We start from the raw sequence: 20,040 nt of genomic DNA, 5'->3' as shown, positions 1-20,040 counted from the left end.
CATTGCAGTGGCTTCTTGTGTTGTGGAGCACGGGCTCTAGGCGTGCAGGCTTCAGTAGTTGTGGCACGTGGGCTCAGTAGTTGTAGCTCGCGGGCTCTAGAGCGCAGGCTCAGTAGTTGTGGCGCACAGGCTTAGTTGCTCCACGGCATGTGGGATCTTCCCAGACCAGGGCTCGAACCCGTGTCCCCTGCATTGGCAGGAGGATTCTTAACCACTGCACCACCAGGGAAGCCCTGGGCTTTTGTTTTGTTTTGTTTTCAGTGAGGATTAAAATGAGATAATGCATATAAAGCACTTGGCATAGCGTTGAACAAATGTTGGCTAGTATTACCATTAGGGGAAAGAAAGATGACAACATGTAGGTGGCCACTAAGCTTACATACTTACTTGCAAGGCTGCTTTAGAAAGGACAGGTGCTGGAAGGGGAGTTTCCCAGCTCAGTAAATGCATTATTTGGTTTTGGACTAAATGAATGATTTGGTTTTTGGACGGCGCTTCCCGGAGGCTCAGCTGTCACCTGTCCCATGCCTGTCAGAAACTTTCAACAGCTCCCAGTGTCTGCGAATAAAGGCCTTACAGTATGGCCCCAACCTCCAAGTCTCCTTTTATTCCCTTCAAAATGGGTGATGGTTGAGAAGCTGGGTTCGAATCCCAGCTCTGTCACTTACTCGCTGTGTGACTGTGTGGAATTGACCTACCCTCTCTGTGCCCTGGTTTTCCAATCTGTAAAAAGAGGGGAAAATAGTCCCTCCTTCACTGGGTTGGTGTGAAGAGTCAACTGTAAATGTGAAGGACCCGGCACAGCGTCTGGCACATAGAGAGACCAGTGCCTGGAGCAGTTTCTGTGCTTCTCATACCACGTCCAGTGGACCACTCGCTGGAGCCCATGGATACTCCGGACATTCCCACCAGGTTGCTTTTACTCATGCTGTTTCTCTCCTGGAGTGCCTTTGCCCCAGGCCCAACTCCAATGCCACCTCTTCCACGAAGTTTCCCAGTCCTCACTGAATGGACGTCATCTTCCCTCCTCCTTAGTCCCATAACATTTTCTGTGGACCACCCGCTCCTGTTTGATTTGTTCCCATCTGCCTTGTATCATGGCTATTTATGTCCCTTTCTAATCTATCCGACTGGGTGATGAGGGCCCTAGTCAGATTCCCCAATGTTTGAACTTGGAACTTTGCACGTGATAGTTGCTCAATAAATATGTCTGGACTTCAGAGCTGGGGGGTAGGGCTGACATTCAGCTGCTATGCCCCAGTGTGGCTGCAAGAATTGTTTATGGCTGGAAACCTTCCTAACTGGAAGGTGCCCTTCACCTAAACATTCCAATTATTGCTACTGCTTATAGGTGTAGGGAGGAGGTGTCGGGGGTCGGGGGGAGAGGCGGGGGGAAGCACCTGGTTTCCCTCCATCCACCTGCCACTTTGAGCTGTTGATGGGTTGAATTGCATCCCTCCCTCCCCAATTCATATGTTAAAGCTATAATATCCAGTACCTCAGAATGTGGTTGTATTTGGAGACAGGGTCTTTAAAGAGGTGATTAAGTGAAAAAATGAAGCCCATAGGGTGGCCTAATCCAATCTGACCAGCATTCTTATAAGAAGAGGTCATTTGGACACCCAAAGAGACACCAGGGATGGGCAGGCACAGAAGAAAGGCCATGTGAAGATGCGGTGAGAAGGCGGCTGTCTGCACACCAAGGAGAGAGGCGTCTGCACACCAAGGAGAGAGGCTTCTGCAAAACCAGCTCAACCAACACCTTGATCTTGGACTGCCAGCCTCCAAAACTGTGAGAAAATACATTTTTGTTGCTTAAGCCATCCAGTCTGTAGTAGTTGTTCTAGCAGCCCTAGCAGACTAGTAAAAGCTGTAAGAGAAAAGGAACTGGTAGGCATGAGGGTGAGTGAGGGTGAGGAGACAGCAGGCTGAAGGGCTCTCCCAACTCCAGGATCGGGACGATGGGGTCAGTAAGTCTATCCCCTGCCCCCAAGTAGGAATGATTTCGGCTTAGGGGTGAATCTATTCTTTTTTCCCTCAACCAAAGGATGCCATAACCTTCCATGAAAATACACTCCTGCCTTGCAAGTCCCTCCTCATTACCAGTTTAAAGGCAACAAGTGGCACCTTAAATTTTTTTTTTCTTTTAAACTTAGGCAGAGGGGCTTCCCTGGTGGCACAGTGGTTAAGAATCCACCTGCCAATGCAGGGCACACAGGTTCAAGCCCTGGTCCGGGAAGATCCCACATGCCGTGGAGCAACTAAGCCCGTGCGCCACAACTACTGAGCCTGCACTCTAGAGCCCATGAACCACAACTACTGAGCCCGTGTGCCACAACTACTGAAGCCCGCACACCTAGAGCCCGTGCTCTGCAACAAGAGAAGCCATCGCAAGGACAAGCCTGCGCACCTCAACAAAGAGTAGCCCCCGCTTGCCACAACTGGAGTAAGCCCACGCGCAGCAACGAAGACCCAACGCAGCCAAAAATAAATAAATTAAAATTAAAATTAAAGAAACAAACAGACAAAAAAAACTTAGGCAGAGACAAAGAGTGAGTGTCCAAGCTTTTGACAAAAAGGCCTTGCAGTTTTCCTGCAGTGAGTCCAGCAATGGCTTCCGGTCACACTCAGAATAAAACCCAAATTCCTTACCATGGCCTGGAGAGGCAGTGAGGTCTGGCCCTTGCCCCCCTCCAGACTCACCTCCTACCCTCTCACCCTTCCTCATTTCTGCTCTTCCGATTTGCCAAGATCTTGCCACCTCTCCTTTGCACCTGCTGTTCCCTTGGAATCACCCATCCCCAGCAGCTTCCACAGCCCTCCTGGCCCAGCATCAGGATGACTCGGGAAGCTCTTAAAAAACCCACAGGCCAGGGCCTCATGCGTAGCAGCTCTGACTCCCCAGGTCACGGTATCTGTATATATATGTTTTTAACTCTTGCACAAAGTCCGATGCACAGGCAGGGTTGGGGACAATTGCCCTAGATCTTCATAGAGCTGCTTCTTCTTTGAGGCCTCAGCTCTAATGCCACCTCTCCGAGAGGCCCACCCTGACCCCCACGACCCCACAGCCCTGTCTATTCTCTCCACACAAGCCAACACCATCAGAAACTGTCTAATCTCTTCGTTTGCTGCCTGTCTCCCTCCGCTGGGATTTGAACCTCCCTGCGGTGTCACTGGGCCTCTCTCTTCGCTGCTCCAGCCAATACAGGAGCCACAGCCCACACGGGGCGACTACTGGGCACCGGAAGCGTCATCGAACTGCGGTGTCCTTTCCGTGAGAAATCGTACAAAAAAAGAGAGACATAAAATACTAGTATTTTGCAAGATGAAAAGAGTTTGGGAGATGAATTGTACAACAATGTGAATGTACTTAACGCTACTGACTGTACACTTAGAAATGGTTAAAATGGTAAATTTTATGTTCTGTGTGTTTTACCACAACTAAAAACTTTAAAAAGACATGTTGAACATTAAAAAATCTCATCAATAATTTTTAATACTGACTACTTGTTCAAGTGATAACATTTTGAATATATGGGTTCCATAAAATATATTACAGTACTAAAATGAATTTCACCTGTTTCTTTTTTTCTTTTTACTTTTTTTTTTTTTCAGTGTGGCTATTAGAAAACTTTACGTTGCTTATGTGGTTCCTGTTTGTGGCTTGTGTTATATTTATGTTGGATGGCGCTGACCTAGAACTGTGGCCGGCTCACGGTAGGCACTTAAATATGAGCTGAATATCAAAATGAGTCCAGTTGCTGCCAAAGAGGTGCTTTTATAAGCATAAGCACGCTGTTCTGTCTGCCAGGCTGCAAGAGGATGGGAGGGAGGCTGTGGTGGAGCTTTTATGTAACTAAATCATCACAATTAATAATTAATGTCTATTATTATGCTGATAACAGCAGCTGCAGTTTGTGGAGCACCTAACGTGCGCCAGGAACTGTCATGGCACTTTGTCCACGTCATCTCATTTCATTTTCAAGTTAGTTAGTCCTATAAGGAACCACTGCCTCCATAGGACAGCTGGCTGCCCAAGGTCACCCAGCGGGTGAGGGGAGAGCTGGGTCTGTAAAGGGCTGGCCCAGCCGCCCCAGTACACCTGCCTCCTGCCGGGGCCAGGTCCCACGTGCCATCCTGTCATGTAGGACTTGCAGGCCCTGCCTGAGCCAGACAGTGGGCAGGGGCTTCTGGCTTCTGGAGCCAACAGAGAGCCCCCATGAGGCAGCGAGTCCCTGCCCTCAGTGTCCAGGAAGAGAATGAAACAATTTGTAATCTCTGATCTCCTCGAGCTCACCCATCCAGATCCGCTGCCGGCCCTCTCAATTTCAAGGACTCCGGGGAACCGGTCCTGGCCCAGGTGGTCATTCTTGCTCAAGGCAGTTGTGGCGGATGGCGCTGGGCCGGGCCTGACCTGCCAGAGGCTGCTGCTGCAGCCTCAGGGTCTGCGGGTGTGGCCTCTCCCCTCCTGCCCTGTGGCTTTCAGGCCTGGAGCTGCAGGCCCAGACCCACCTGAGACTCCATCTCTGGGGCTCAGATCCTCTTGAGCAGGGCCCCCTGTGGTATCCAACGTGAGACCTTTTTGGAGGGGGTCTTTGATCCTAAGATGCAAGAATCAGAACCCTTTGGAATGGGGGAGGGGTGCAACGCATGGACAGAAAATTCTCCCACGTCTGGGCTCCAATTTCATCTTTAAACTGTCGATATGAACTTGAGGAAACTGCTTGGGTCTGGTCAAAGAGACAGGGACTGAAGAAGCCAATAAAGACCTGGTTTCCGGGACTTCCCTGGTGGCGCAGTGGTTAAGAATCCGCCTGCCAATGAAGGGGACACGGGTTCGAGCCCTGGTCCGGGAAAATTCCACATGCTGCGGAGCAGCTAAGCCCGTGCGCCACAACTACTGAGCCTGCGCTCTAGAGCCCGTGCGCCACAACTACTGAGCCTGCGTGCCACAACTTCTGAAGCCCGCGTGCCTAGAGCCCGTGCTCCGCAACAAGAGAAGCCACAGCAATGAGAAGCCCGCGCACCGCAACGAAGAGCAGCCCCCACTCGCCTCAACTAGAGAAAGCCCGTGCGCAGCAACAAAGACCTAACGCAACCAAAAAAAAAAAAACAAAAAACCTGGTTTCCTAGGCGACAGCTGGGTGTCAAGGAGCCTGACCTCAGAGGGAATAAAGATCCTGCCATCTGGGGGACCTCAGAGCCCCCAGCCTAGGTGCGAGCCAATGGATGGGTCAACCAGTGCCTAGCCTAGAGTAATGGTTCTCAAAGTCTGGTCCCAGACCAGCTGCTGCAACATCACCTGGGAACTTGTTAGAAAGGCAGCTCCTCAGGCCCCACTCCAGACCTCCTGAATCAGAAATTCTGGGTTTGAACAACTAACCTGGGTTTTCACAGCCCCCTAGGAGATTCTGGGCCACGCTAAAGTTGAGGCCTACAGCCTTACTACTCAAGTACCAGGACCAGGCAATCAGCATCACCTAGCAGCCTGTTAGAGACACAATATTCAGGCCCCACTTCACTTACTGAGTCAGAATCTGCACTTACCAAGACCCCCCGGCACTCGTGTGCGTGTTAAAATTTAGGACGCGTTAGCCTAGAGTTCCTTGCCATAAAGTCAGGGGTCTCAAACTCAAATGCTTCCAGGGACCAAGCAGGTGATGTTAAAAAATGAAGCCAGGTTAGATCCAGCTGATTATTGCTCTTTGGAAATGTGAGCCCAGGACGGCCAGATCTTCCAATTTTTCAAGAGAATCTGGAAACCCAGATGCCAAAGTTAAATGTCCTGATTTAAAAATTACTGTGTGTGTGTGGGACTTCCCTGGCGGTCCAGTGGTTAAGAATCTGCCTTCCAATACGGTTCGATCCCTAGTTGGGAAACAAGATTCCAAATGCCGCGAGGCAACTAAGCCCGCGTGCTCTAGAGCCCACGTGCCACAACTAGAGAGCCTGCACGCTGCAACTACTGAGCCCACGCGTCCTGCAGCCTGCGCGCCACCACTAGAGAGAAGCCTGCACGCAGAAACAAAAGATCCCACGTGCTACAACGAAGATCCCGTGTGCCACAACTAAGACCCAATGCAGCTAAATAAATAAATAAACATTAAAAAAAATTATTGTGTAGGTCACACAAAATCAGGCCTATGGGGCACAAGCATATAGGCCTTGGGGCAGGAAAGGTGCCTCATCTCTGGGTAAGCTTTCTGAGCTTGGGAGAGCCCTCCCAGGCATGGCAAGAGGCACACAGTAGGGACTCAAGAAGGGCTGGGACAGAAGTTCCCAAATTCGTCTGCGTAATGGAACCACAATTACACTGAGTAGCTGTCGCAGCTATTCAATGCTGCCGTGGGAGTGTGAAAGCAGCCAGAGATGATATTAAATGACTGAGCATAGCTCAATCAGTTTTTCTTTTCCTTTGGCCATGCCGCGCGGCTTGCGGGATCTTACTTCCCTGACCAGGGATTGAACCCGGGCCCCTGGCAGTAGAAGCGCGGAGTCCTAACCACTGGACCACCAGGGAATTCCCAGCACAACTGTGTTTTAATAATTCTTTATGAACACTGAATTTTAAGCTGCATGTAATTTACATGTCACAGAATATGATTTTTCTCTTGATTTTTTTTTTCAACCACAGAAAAACCATTCTTAGCTCATGGACTGCACAAACTTGGCCTTTGGGCCATAGTTTGCCAACCTCTGGGCTGGAGGAATGAATTGAGGGCCTGGAGGCCTGGACTGCAGTCCTTCTTCCCGGTATTTACGCACATAATCTCCCCTACACAATCTCTGAAACCTTAGCAGCACTTGATTATGAAAAGGTTATGTTGACAAGGCCCGATCAAGTATTGACTTGGTCTGGCTCTGGGCCAAAGACTTCAGATTAGACCCTAAATCCTTCATCACCCTGGCAGGATCTTAGGGAGCTGCCTTCCAGTGGGCTACTCTGAACCCCACCTCCCTGGCTGGTGCTATCATTGATCCTTAACATGTAGTGACCATTTAGCTATGTGGTGGGCACTGTCCTTAGAGCTTTACCCGAATCACCTCATTTCCTTCTCACTCCCCAAGAGAGGGAGGACTAGTATATGCCCATGTGTATTATCATATACCCATTTTTTAGATGAGGAAACAGAGGCACAGGTGATTTTTCCTAAAGTCACAGAGTGACAGGAGTAGAACAGAATTGAACCCAGGTCTGCATGACTCCAGAGGCTGCTCTCATAACCAATTTGCTATATTGCCTCTCAATAATCCATCACTATCACCAGTCAACACGATGCCCAGACACAACCTTCTCAAGGACAAGCCTTGGGCAGCAAATCTGGGCTCTCTGCATCTTAACTGGCATCCAGACACCAATCAACCTTCTCTGCCTTGAGCTGCAGCCAGACCTGGGGGACCCAAGATCGATTCTGTACCCACTCCAGGAAGGAGGCTAGCAGAGCTGCCTCGTATGACTGTGCACTGCACAACTCTAGGGGGCATTATTCACAATGTACCCTGTGTGGACGGCACCCCTGGGTCTGTGGAGCTGGAGGCTGCAGGTGAGGTACTCATGTTGCCTGGCACAAGATTGGCCTTGGGTGCCCACCTTAACTGCTATTCAGAAACAATTCATCCAAAAGGGGGCCAGCCCAGAAGGAAACGCCACCATGGATGGTGGAGGTGCAGGCTGGCAGCTGTGGGGAGCCCTTTGGGTCTGGGGCAGGGAGTGGCTGGCTCTTACTGGAACCTCCTCCATCCAGCTTGGAAAAAGATCCTGCTCCCTGATCTGTCTCAGACTGGACTGACCGCAGCTCCCAGCTCTGAACTCTTGGCCCTGCTCCAGGTGAGAGGTCCCCTTCCCATCCCTGCACACCCTGCCTCCTTGGAAAGAAAGAAGGGCTCTCGACTGTTCTCTCCCATCCTGCCCCCAAGCTGCCCCGCGCTAGCCCTCCAGTGCTCGTTCTCACGCTGGGCAACACCTGCCCCTGGGCATCCAGGGCCGCTGGGAACTCCCAGCCAAATGCTCCCAGTTCTCCCCTTAACTACTGCTGTCCTTGCCTGTGTGTTTTCCTGTGTTTGTTTTGCTTTTATGATTTGAGCCAGGCCCTGGGCCAGCACTTTACAAGCACCAGTTCATGTGACCTTCGTCACAACCCAATGAGGCAGGAACTATGATTATCCCCATTTTACAGACAAGGGCTTGGAGAGGTTCAGAGAGGTTAGGTTGCTTGCCCAAAGTCACACAGTTAAACAGCGTCAGAGCCAGGAATCAGATTTGGGTCTTTTAGACTTTAGAGCCCAATTCTTATCTTTCTAGGGGATGAATGTGTCATGTCCTCTAAGTCTGTTTCCCTATCTGCAGATTGGGTCTTGGGTCTGGGAAGCCATGTGGGTGACTATGATGTTGCTGCTGGTGATGATGGTGATGAAGGAGATGATGATAATAATGGGGATGATGGTGATGAGGAGGAGGAGGTGGTGATGATGATGAAGATGAAGGTGATGATGATGAGAGCAGTGATGAGAGGATGGGGCTGATAACGAGGCAGGTGGTGATAATGACGATGATGATGATGGTAATGACCACGATGTACCTGCCCGATACAGCTATTGTGCAGACCACATGAGGTAACTCAGGCAAAACACTGCTCACCGTGCCTGTTCTATAGTTAGCACTCTACAAGTGCTGGGTCAGCTGAGGTCTCCGTGCCCTAGACCTCCAGAGTGGATTCCACTGCACTGCAGTGTGTTCAATAAGCACCCTCCTCCTCAAACACTAGGTGAAAGGCAGGAATCAGAGACAAGAAAGGGAAAAAAGAGTAACGTTTTTCTCTGTTGGTCCCTCCTACTTCCTGCTAAGTCTCCATTTCCTGCCAACCTCTGAAATCCAGCTTGGCTTTGGAACGAAGTCCCTGGGAGGGAGGCCTGGCCTCGGTGGGTTTCCTGGGCCCCAGGTGGCCTTCACCCAGGCCTCCAGGGAGATTTGGAGGCTGAGAATCTGGTGCCCACGAAGGGGCTGCTGCCCCAAGAATCACAGCCATTTGCAAGCTGGGCTCCTGCCCTTCTCTGTTGGGGGAGATTAGGATCTTCATCCACACAGCGACCCAGGGTTGGTCCTAGGGGAGTGAACAGCTGAAACCTTATACTCAGCTGCTGGCAAACCACGGGCTTTGAGAGCCATCGTCACAGAGTAAAACTTTCCATTCCTCCTCCACACTCACCTGGAAGCTGAGGAGAGGCAGGGTGAGCTCTGTGGTCAGACTGCTTGAGCTCGAATCCCAGCCCCACCATTTGCTAGCTCCGTGTGACCTTGGGCAAACTACTTAACCTCTCTGAGCCTGCTTTCTTATCTGCAAAATGCAGACAACTACATCACCTGTTTCACTGGACTGTGGGAATAATACGATGAGATCCCACAAGTCTCTCCAAAGGTCAAGTGAGGGAGAGTGTCTGTACCTTTATGGTCGCTGAACGAATTCTACGATGTAACGCTTGTGCCCGGCATGTAGTGTATACTTTAAAATGCTGCCTATTGTTATTACAGAGGAGAAAGCCACATGGGCCCCATCAACATTTCTGTGACGAACTATATCTTGTGTTGAGAGAAACTGAAGTCAGTTCATCCCTGTGCACAAGGCAAGCAAAACAACATGGTTCCCAGACAGAGTGGCCGCACCTTCTCCAGTGACTGAGATGAGTTTTGGAGCCGTCTGACTGCAGGGAGTTTTTAGCCAATTAGATCCTAAGATCCAACGGGAACACAGCTCCACCCATCTCAGGCCCAGCCACTGGTGGGCCACAGTGGGAGTTCAGGAGTGGGAGTGAGGATGGAGAGGGGGTCTCGGGTGAGGGTCGAGGAGTCTCCTGGGGGCTGAGACATGTGACTTGCTCCACCCTGTATCTCCAGGGCCTAGTCCATCAGTGGCAATCATCCAGCCACCTGTCATTCATTCACTCAACCAATATTCATGGAGTGTCTACTGGGAGCTGGGGCTGCAGCAGTGAAGCAATAAACAAAACAGACAAAATCTGGCCCCTAGAAGTTTAAATCCCTGCGAACTAGTGTTGTAGCCTTCAGGAAACACTCCCTGAATATTCCCAAAGGCTGGGAAATGTGTCTGATGCCCCCCCCAACTTCCCCCACCTTGCTCTGCCAGGTTCTTTCTTCTATGGGGGGAGATCTGCCCAATGGGTGGGTCATCCCATGGCCAGGCTGCCACTCACTGTCATCTGGTGTCAGAGGGGTCAGGGAGGGTGAGGCCCAGACCGGCTCCTGCTCCACCAGCCAGCAAGCTGCAACCAACCAGTCGACCCTGCGCGTGAATACCACCCCTCCCAGGACACACACGCCCAGGCCGATTCTGATCTTTCAACTTTCCCTGAATTCTGCAGGTGTCTCGGTCTTTTCAGCCCAGGACTCTCCTCCCACTGCCCCACCCTCATCCCTTCTTGAAGCAGGGCTAGAACAGCATTTCTGGAGTTAATCAGAGCAGTAAGAAGGGTAGGGCCAGTGAATGGGGGTCAATTACCTGCTGCTAAGGTGCTGTGCTTGCTTACTTACGACCCTGCAGGAGGTCCTATTGTCCGCAATCCACAGGCCAGGGTTGGGGCTCAGAGGTTAAGTGTCTTGCGCACGGTCACACAGAGCTAAACTCCAACTCCAGCCTGTTTAACTCCCAAACCTTTAACCGTTACATCAACTGACTGTCCAAAGAAGACAATTAAGGCGTCTGGGGGATTTCAACACTTAGGGCGTGGCAGCAATGCTCTGAGGACAGGAGCAGTGTCCCCAGGCAGTTTGCAGTAAACCAGGACCCCCAGGCCCAGTAAATGCCCCTCCTTCCACTTGGGAGCACCCAGCCCGTGCCAAGCACACATCTAAACATTTTACATTCCACCCTCCCCAGTCTCTAAACAGCCCTTCAAAGGCTGCCTCCCGGTCCACCCCGACCTTCAGCCTCAGACCCCGAAGGTCTCGCTTACCAGCCAAGCTCCTTCTCACCGTGGTGCAAACCGCTGAGAAAGGACAAAGGTGATCCCTCCTGGGGTGGTGGGAGGGGGCGCCTCTCAACCAGGAAAATCAACAAACTCCACACACAGACAGGTGAGAGTGGAATGTCAGGAATCAGCTTGTTTTGGGAGGTTGCAATCCGGCTCCCACTTAAGGTCCTTGATGGAGCCGGATTGCAGGTGCGGCTCCTGAAGGAGGGTGTGCCAGGCTTCCCAGGTCTTAGCCCTCCTTCCAGGCCTCAGCTTGGGAGTGAGTTCCCCGGCACGTCAAGAGGAAGCAAAGCTACCTGGGTTGTCCCAGAGGTCTGCAAGGAAAGGGCCCCTGATCTTCAAGACACTGGGGAGAAGGAGGAAGTTGGGGCTGAATCTGGGCTCTGTTGTTATCACTGTGAGGCCTCTTGGGAAAATCCCTGAACCCCTTGGAGGCTCTTACTGCCTCATCCCTCATCAGCTGGTCTCCTCTTACCTTATCTTGGCCTCCCCAACCCATCCCAGGGAAGTCCTCCAGATTCATCTCAGCCCCCTGACTGTATCTTTGCTAGGATATTGTTTCCTTAGTGTAAAAAATAAATTCCTCTTTTAAAAACAAAATTGCTAAGACTTTCAGGCTTATTTCAAGTTTATTTATTTTCTTAACAATTACTTAGGACTTACTGTGGGCCAGGCAACACTCTAAGCACTTGACACCTTTAATCCTCATAACATCCCTAACGGGGTGAGAATTATTATCACCTCCAGTTTGCAGAAGAGAAAAGTGAAACACAGAGAGGTTAAGTAACTTGCCTGAGGTGACACAGCTAATAAGTGAGAGTCAGGATTCAGATCTCTGTAGGTTAGGAGGCCACAGGTTTAGAATTGCTGCATCTTTGGTGGATTCCCACCAGCCAAGATGATTTTGTCTGACTCGACATTCTGTGATTTTACACTATGGAAATGAATTTTTTTTTTTTTTTGCAAATACAAAGTGATATAAAAATATAGATGGTTCTTTTATAAACTCCCTGTATATAAACTCACTCCACCTGAATCTGCTGGTCTTAATATTTGGTCCAGTAGCTGATTCTAGCCTCCCTATCCTCTTAAACCTGACCTCCTACAGTTGTTCCAGAGATGCTGAGCAAGCACTCTGTATAGATAAAGTCATCTAGTTCTTGCAGGATTCCTTGCAGGTACTCTCTGACAACCCCATTTTGTAGGTGGGAAAACTGAGGCTTTAAAGAAGTACACACACTTAATCAAGTATACACAGCTAAGAAGTGGTGGAATCAAGGACTAGAACCCAAGCAATCTGATATCAAAGCCCCTACTTGTTTCTTTGTCATCCCTAAATATTTTCACTGTGGCAAAATATACAACATAAAATTTACCATTTTAACCCTTTTTTTGGTAAAGATATACTTTAATGTCAAGATTCAGGTTGAAACATAATTGTCTTACAAAGACTGTGAATTCAAATGTCATAATTGGAGTTGCAAGATGCCACACCAGCCCCCCTCCCAGCCTTTCCTGCCTGTGTCTTACATCAAAGGAGTTAAATCTGTTCCACAAAATAAAAATTAAAGTAGCCTTGGCTTACCAGCAATTACACTTTCACTTTTCCCACCCAGCTAATTGTTTTAAAACTAACTTGTTAATACGCTGTCAGTGCAAATTTATTCATAATAGACATGAACAAAAGGGTCGCCATTTCAACCATTTTTAAGTGTACATTTCAGTGGCGTTACGCATTCACATTGCTGTGCAACCATCACCACTTACCCATCTTCAGAAAAATTTCATCATCCCAACCAGAATGAAACTCTGTACCCATTAGACATTAACTCCCCATCCACCCCTCCCCCTCAGCCCCTGGTAACTTCTCTTCTACTTTCTCTGAATTTGCCTCTTCTAGACGCCTCATATAAGTGGAATCATACAATATTTGTTCTTTTGTGATAAAGACCCTACTTAAAACCATAATTCAATTTTTATTTGAAAACATATTATATAATTTGGGTCGTAGTCAAAGGGGGAGTTAACCTTATCTCTAGTGTCATGCTTGTTTTAAATAAGGAGAAAGAAGATACATGTGGCTAGATTTTATAACTATAATATAACAACTGTATGAGGGAAAAAACACCTAATGAGTACCAAAGTGTATGCAATGAAAGGTAAGTCTCCTTCTCATCTATCAGTTTCCCTCCTCAAAGTATAACCAGCTTCTAGTGTGTCCTCCAGGTTCTAATGTGCATATACAAATATATACACATATAACATTGAATCCCTTTTAAAACACACACACACACACACACACACACACGTGGTAGAACACTATACACTGTTCCATACCTTGCATTTTTCTTTTAACAATACATCTGGGAGATGGTTTCACATTTATTCATGCAGAGCTACTGCTTTCTTTTGAATGGCTGCATCCTATTCTCTTGCATGGCTATCCTGACACGTACAGTACTTAGTTCCCCTCTGGTGGATGTTTAGCTCATTTCCAATCAATTGCTCTCACACACAGACTATCTTTGTTCTAACATGATGTGCCCAATGCAAGGATATCCACTGGATAAATTCCAAGAGGTGAAGTGGCAGAGACAGAGGGTATGAGCATCTTCAATACTGACAGTTTTCTTACCCCCGCCTCAGGTTGCCCCCAATTTGTGCTCCCATCAGCAGAGTCAGAATCCCGGTTGCCCCACCAACACTGAGTGTTACCCAGCGAACTCGCAGGTGGAAAACAGAATCGGTGTGGTTTTGTTGTGCATTTCTGTTTTCAGAGTTCAGCATCTTTTCATCTGTTTGAATTCAATTGTATTTCTTTTTATGTAAACAGTAGAATCATATCCTCTATTCCTTCCCCCCCACCCCACCCCCGGCTTTTGGATCCCGTGGTTCGTCTTTCATTTATAAGAGCTCTCTATGAAATTAACTCTTTGTCATAAAAGTGGCAAATACTTCTACTGGTTTGACATGCCTGGGCTTATGGATTTTTGTTTGTTTGTTTTGGTCATGCAGAAAAAATTAATTTTTATGTAGCCAGACTCAGCAACTTTTATCTTTAAGGCAAGGCCCGTGCTTCTACCCATTAGGCAGTATTGCCTCCCCGCTCTGATCAGCACTTTGAAGAAGACACGTGGAGTGGGCCTGCGTCTTGATTGGAGGTCCTCGGCAAAATATTATTGTCCCCAACCTAGACTTGGGCCTGGACACGTGTTCTCAAGGCGCCAAGGGAGAAGAGACTGTTCACAGAGAGACTCTAATCGCGAGCTTTTACTGGGAGAGGGACAGGTCCTCAGCTCCCTGATCCCGCACTGGAAAAGAACTCCTCTGAAAGTCAAATCTTGCCCCAGGCCCTCAAGGTGGACCCACTGGAGGCTGTGAGACTAGAAAGGAGAGCAAGTTCTAAAGAATAAAACCCCCACTAGGCCCCTTGGCAACTTTCCTATCTGTAAAGAAGTGGTTCTTTCCAGCCTCCCCTGCTGGAGGGGATGTGCCTTTGTCCTAGGGCATCCCCTCCAGGTTTGGTCTTTGCGAGGGCAGAATTCTCACCACCAACCCACTCTTCTACAGGGAGGTGGATGCAGGTGGCCAAAGAGGATCTCATTTGAAGGTTTCCTCCAGACAAGTGATTCTGAAATTTTCGCTTTCATGAGAGCCACCTGGTCTTGTTAAATTACAGGTTGCTGGGCCCACCCCCAGAGTCTCTGACTTAGTCGGTCTAGACTGGGTCTGAGAATCTGCATTTTGAAAAAATCTCCAGGTGATGCTGAGGCTTCTGGTCCAGGGCCCACACCTTGAGACCCACTGGCCCAGGACATCCACTCCCTGGGGGCCCCCCATCTCAGGCTGGGCAGTGGTATGAGTTAGGGTGAGAGGCCTGGAAGAACACAGGCTTCATTCAATCAAAATAACAACAACTGCTCTGTGCCAGGGGCTGTGCTATGGGCTGTGCATTCATTCTCACCTCATCCTCACACCAAGCCCATGCAGTAGGTTTTACTAGTACTAACTCCAATTTACAGTGGAAAAACTGAGGCTCAGAGAGGGTGCATGGGCTTTAGAATCAGACAGATCTGGAGTCTGATTCCAGCTCAGCCACTGACCCATCGTGTGAGCTCTTGAGCAAGTGACTTACCATCCCTGAGCCTCTAACTCATCAGTGAGTGGGGACCAAAAACCTGATTCTTGGGGCATTATGAGGATGACAGGGCTGATGATTATAAGGGCATCTGTAAGGCACAAGAAATGTATATCTCCTTTCCTGCTGCAAGCCCCATCATGATCTCAAGGTCCTTTTCTGTCTCTCCAGATCCATCTTCCCTCTCCCTATTACTCTGAGATACTTTACCAGAAGTCACACTGGACTACTGTCACTTCCTAAACCTGCTTCACCTGGTCATGCTCCCAGGCCTTTGGAAAGGCTGTTTCCTCTGTGTGGAAATGCCTTTCTCACACTATTGCTCCAGAGAAACTCCTATTCATCCTTCAAAACCCACCTTAGAAGTCCCCTCCTTTTTGTCACTTTCCTTGAAATGTTGTGCTCTTCCTGCCCTTGGAAAGGCAGGAAGAAGACAACATTTCCCTCTTTCACTTGTGTTCCCATAACATTTTATATGGAGTACAATTTGGAATACAAATTGCACTGTTACAGGGACCAGGCAACTTATACCACCACCAGCAATCATCAGCATCATCAGCACTTAGTGTATTCCATGCACCAGGCACTGTTGTAAGAGGCTGAGGTTTGTTGATTCATTTAATGCCTAAAATAGCCCTCTGAGGCAAGTGCTACTTATTATCCCTATTTTCCATATGAGGAAATCGAATCACAAAAATGCTAAATAATTTGCTTTAGACCATACAACTAATCCATGCCAGAGCTGGGATGCAGAAGTTGGCTGTGGAGTCTGTGTTATTAACATTTATATTATGCTGCTCTTTATGAATGAGGGGTGGGCCAGGTGGGGACTGTGCCACCCTGGAGGGCGCCTGCCCCATCCCAGGGGGCAGCCGAATGTTAGGGCTGGAGTTGTCAGCCTTTCTGATCCTCTTTTGTCAAGAGGATCCAGAACTACGAAGTTTTATGTGACATCTCCCACCTTTTAAAATCTTGGGAGTAAGCTAAAATTGAAAAAGGAGTGTGGAGCTCACAAAAGCTGCACACAGGTCTGCTTTGCGGGAACCTCGTCTCAGTTGGTTTCTGCATCTTAGCTCAGGGCCAGGTGCACAGTAGGTCCTTTGTAGGTGCCATGACACTTCTGGACCTCACTGTGAGGTGGGCGTGGCTCTCACAAGCTGAGCTCTCATCCCAGTCCCACTCAGCACTGAGATTCTCTGACCTGCACTTGGGATGTGGACGAGGTCCCAAACGGTGGCCCTGAGCACCACCCCAACCTTGGGGCCATCTCCGGGTCTCCTCCGTCCAGGATAAGACTTCCTGCTTTCCAAGTGCTGACAGTGAGTTAAGTGTTTTGTTTCGTCATCCCACTGATCCACTCAACAGTTCTGGGAGGCTGCCATCTTCATCATCCCTGGGTTACAGATGTGAAACTGTGGCTCAGAGAGTGGAAGGGAATTATTGCGCAAACTAGGAAGAGGTGGAGCTGGGACTGTGGTGCACACAGCTCTGATTCTGGCTTCTCCCCAGCCAGCTGTCATCAGGCCTTCCACCAAACTTTTGATGGTTCTAGCCCACGTTCTAGGGCAAGCACACTCCCACGGTACAGCCCGGACCTGGAAAGTTTGTGGTACACAGATAAGACCCTGGACACTCCAGTCTGTCAGGCATGGTTTCTAACTCCTTCTGTGTCCTGTTGGACGGTGGGGATGGCATTGAGAGTGTCTACAGGGAACTGCTGGACACGGTCCCTTATGGGAATTCTGCCCACTGGGGCCTGGACAGGCTGAACTTGTGGCCTGGCTCAATCCCAGGCCTTTGGGCTCAGCAGCAACTGCAGATAGCGGGGTGTAGTGTTTGTACTTGTCCACAGACAGCAGGATAGAGATGTGCGTATGTGCACCTGTGCATGTGCGTATGCCTTGTGTATGTGTGCACGCACGTGCGTGTGCAATGGAGAACAGGGGACCTTGTCCCCCAAATTCAGATCCCGTGAAGTTAGTTTAGGACAAAGTACAAAGAAATCTTAACCCAGAGATGTCAATTTACAGAAGAGGTTGAAATATGAAGCAGTCCCCTAATTTTTACAACTTAACTGCCCATCAGTAGGCATATCCATGGCGGAAAACAAGGCAGCAGTTAAAAGAAATAAGCTAGATTTATATGCAGCAACTTGGATAACTTTCAAAGAAATGGTAACTGGGTGGAGGGGGGTGACGAGTTTCAGAATGATGTGGATGGATTATACCGTTTCTATTAAACATCCACCCACACATTACTCTGCAGCTTACATACCTTCTATGGGTACGCATGTATACGACTGCCTGGGTGTAGGAAAGGCCTAGAAGGAACTCCCCAAATTATGAAGGCAGTTACCTTTGTGGGAGCAGGGAGGTCAGGGGTTGGAAAGTTACAGACAAAGGAGAATGGATCCGTCTCCTCCTCACGGCATCACACAGTTCAGTGGGCAGGTACATTGGGCCACTGGTGGACGTCAGGTGGGGGCCACAGGGAGGCTTAAGCCTGGGGAACTATTCACGCAGGACCCCCATGGACTCTCTGAGGGCTCCGCTGTCAGGGACAAACCTCCGCTTTGGCTGTTCTGCCCTCACTCCCTGGTGGAGATGGGCTGTGGGAGCTGTCCTGCCTCTTGTGGATGGAGGAGCTCTGCTGCTTCCTCTGGAAACCTCCCCCTGCCTCAGTTTCTCCCTCCACACTGGAGGGAGAAGTCCCGCCCCAGCTGTCCGCCCCCACCCCCAGCCCAGCACCCCCAAATCTCCGACATATGCCCCTCTGGGGGATAGACAGCAGGGCCTCCGGATCTGGCCTCCTCCCAGGGTCGCCCCAAGGGGGACAACTCAGGGAATGAACCCCCGTTGCCCAGAGGCGGGCTGGCAGAAGAGGCTAAGGTGAGCTCTGGGGTCAGACTCCCTGGGTTCAAATCTGGGCTCAGCAACTTGTCCCTGGAACCCGGGGAGGCGTCTCCAGCCTCTGACCCTCAGTTTTCTCCTCTGTAAAATGGGGACACCATGAAGGCCCTAATTCCAGCAAAGCGTTGTGCGTCCCGGCGCCTAGCCCGCGCTCTCAGGTGTCGCTGCTGTCGCCCTCCCGAACGACACCTCACCCCGCCCCTCGGGGCCGAGGACGCTGCAGCCCTCTCTGCCGCCCCCGACACACACTCATCTCCCGGTCCCTCGGCTCGCATCGGGGGGCTTCCCCACTCCCCACAATCCTCTGCGGTGGTCCCCCTGCGCCCGAGGCCGGGTCTCCGCACTGCCGCCGGCGCCGCCGCCGAGCGCCCTCCGCTGGGAAATGGCGGGGTGGGCGGCGGGGGAAGGCGCGGAGCCCGGCGTCGCTGTCGTACCTGCTTCCCGCGGCGGCTTGGGATGCGCGCGGCTGGCGGCGGCGGCGGCGGCGGCGCTCGGGAGGAGGCGGCGGCGGCGGCTGGGCGGCTGTCGCGGTGGCGCCGCGAGCGCGCGGACAGGGACTGGGCGGGAGCGGGCGGCGGGGCGGGGAGGTCCGGGAGCGCGGTGGGCGGGGCTTGGCGGCGCCGACGGCCACCGCGCCCGCGCGGCTCCCCGCCGCCCCTCTTTCTCACTCTCCCCCGAAACAAGCTCCCGCCGCTCGCGCTCCCTCGTACCCGCTCCCGCATCCACGTCTGCCCGGCACACCCACCCGGACCCCTCGCGCACACACCCCGCATTCTCCCTCTGCACATCCGGACCTGTGGCACCAATATGTACGCACAGACCCCGTCATCCTCGTGTTCCCCAGACAGACCACTGTCCCCACAGTCCCCTACCCCGCCCCCCCATTCCAGCACATACGTGCCCCGTGCAACACTCCATCCTGCCCCGCGGTGTACCTGGACACATCGCGCACACCTGTACGACCACGCCCATCACATCCACACCCCCGCAGGCACCGATTGTCCTCTGGGCAAGCTGAGGACTTGAAGGAGTTTGCATAGGAACAGGCTTCTGCGCTGATTTCCCTGCCCCTCACCCGACCTCTGCATTCCCTCACCCTCACCTTTGCTTTCTCAGTGACCTTCTCCTTCCTTGGCCTCAGCCACATCCTCCAAGGTCACTCCCAGATCGCCGTCAGCCCCTGAAGGCCCCATCTGTTTGGACCTCTGGCTTCCTCCCAGTGACACCCACTACACCTGTGCTTCAGCCTCAGCGTGCTGCCAGGCCCCCTTCTCTAATCCTCATATCCTTCCCTCTTCTCATCAGTTCCAAGGACTATCATTTCAGTATCTTCATTTCACATGTGCATGGCAAACCCCAAATGTCAGCCTTTCTTTGTCTTGCCATTTAGAGACTATTCCTTTTCCCTTGCTGCTGTAACAAGCGACCACAAATGTAACTAGCTTAATACACATAAATGTATTATCTTACAGTTCTGGGGGTCAGAAGTCCAACACCACTAAAATCAAGAAGTGGTACGACTGTGCTCCTTCTGGAGGCTCTAAGGGAGAATCTATTTCCTTGCCTTTTCCAGCTTCTAAATACTGCCTGCATTTCCTGGCCAGCAATGTCAGGGCAAGTCTCTTGTATACACCACATCTCTGGTTCTCTCTCTTCTGCCTCTCTCCTCCGCTTACAAGGACTCTTGTGATTACATTTGTTCTACCTGGATGGATAATCCAGGATAGTCTCTCCATTTCTAGGTCAACTGATCACCAATCTTAATTCTAACTGCAGTCTTACTTCCCCTTTGCCCTGTAATTTAACATATTAACATATTAACAGGTTATAGGAATGAGAACTTAGACATCTTTGGCTGTTATTCTGTCTATCACAGAGGCCGAGCCCTGCTGGAGAAAATTAGTCATCCGAGACGATTTTTGCCACTATAAATTTATAAACCTCTACAAGCAGAAAGACGCCTATCACTGTCAGTATTTGCAGTAGAAAAATAATAAAATAAAA

At 50.4% G+C, this 20,040-nt stretch overlaps 1 protein-coding gene and 1 non-coding gene across 2 annotated transcripts in view; both read right to left on the bottom strand.

Moving 5' to 3' along the window:
* Positions 1-18,511, bottom strand: part of SCNN1B (sodium channel epithelial 1 subunit beta) — a 76,373-nt gene extending 57,862 nt beyond the window's left edge. Inside the window, exon 1 of the mRNA XM_036827039.1 lies at positions 18,471-18,511. The gene's annotated coding sequence lies outside the window, so the exon portion shown is untranslated. The remainder of the gene's footprint in view (positions 1-18,470) is intronic.
* On the bottom strand, positions 6,451-6,523 carry TRNAR-UCU. Its single transcript has one exon. It is a non-coding gene; the product is annotated as a tRNA-Arg (tRNA).
* Positions 18,512-20,040: the final 1,529 nt, after the last annotated feature.

The sequence above is a fragment of the Balaenoptera musculus genome, chromosome 15, assembly GCF_009873245.2.
Source record: "Balaenoptera musculus isolate JJ_BM4_2016_0621 chromosome 15, mBalMus1.pri.v3, whole genome shotgun sequence".
NCBI classification, from domain to species: Eukaryota; Metazoa; Chordata; class Mammalia; order Artiodactyla; family Balaenopteridae; genus Balaenoptera; species Balaenoptera musculus.
The sequence above is the reverse complement of the archived record's forward strand: the minus strand, read 5'-3'. Positions and strand labels throughout refer to the sequence as shown.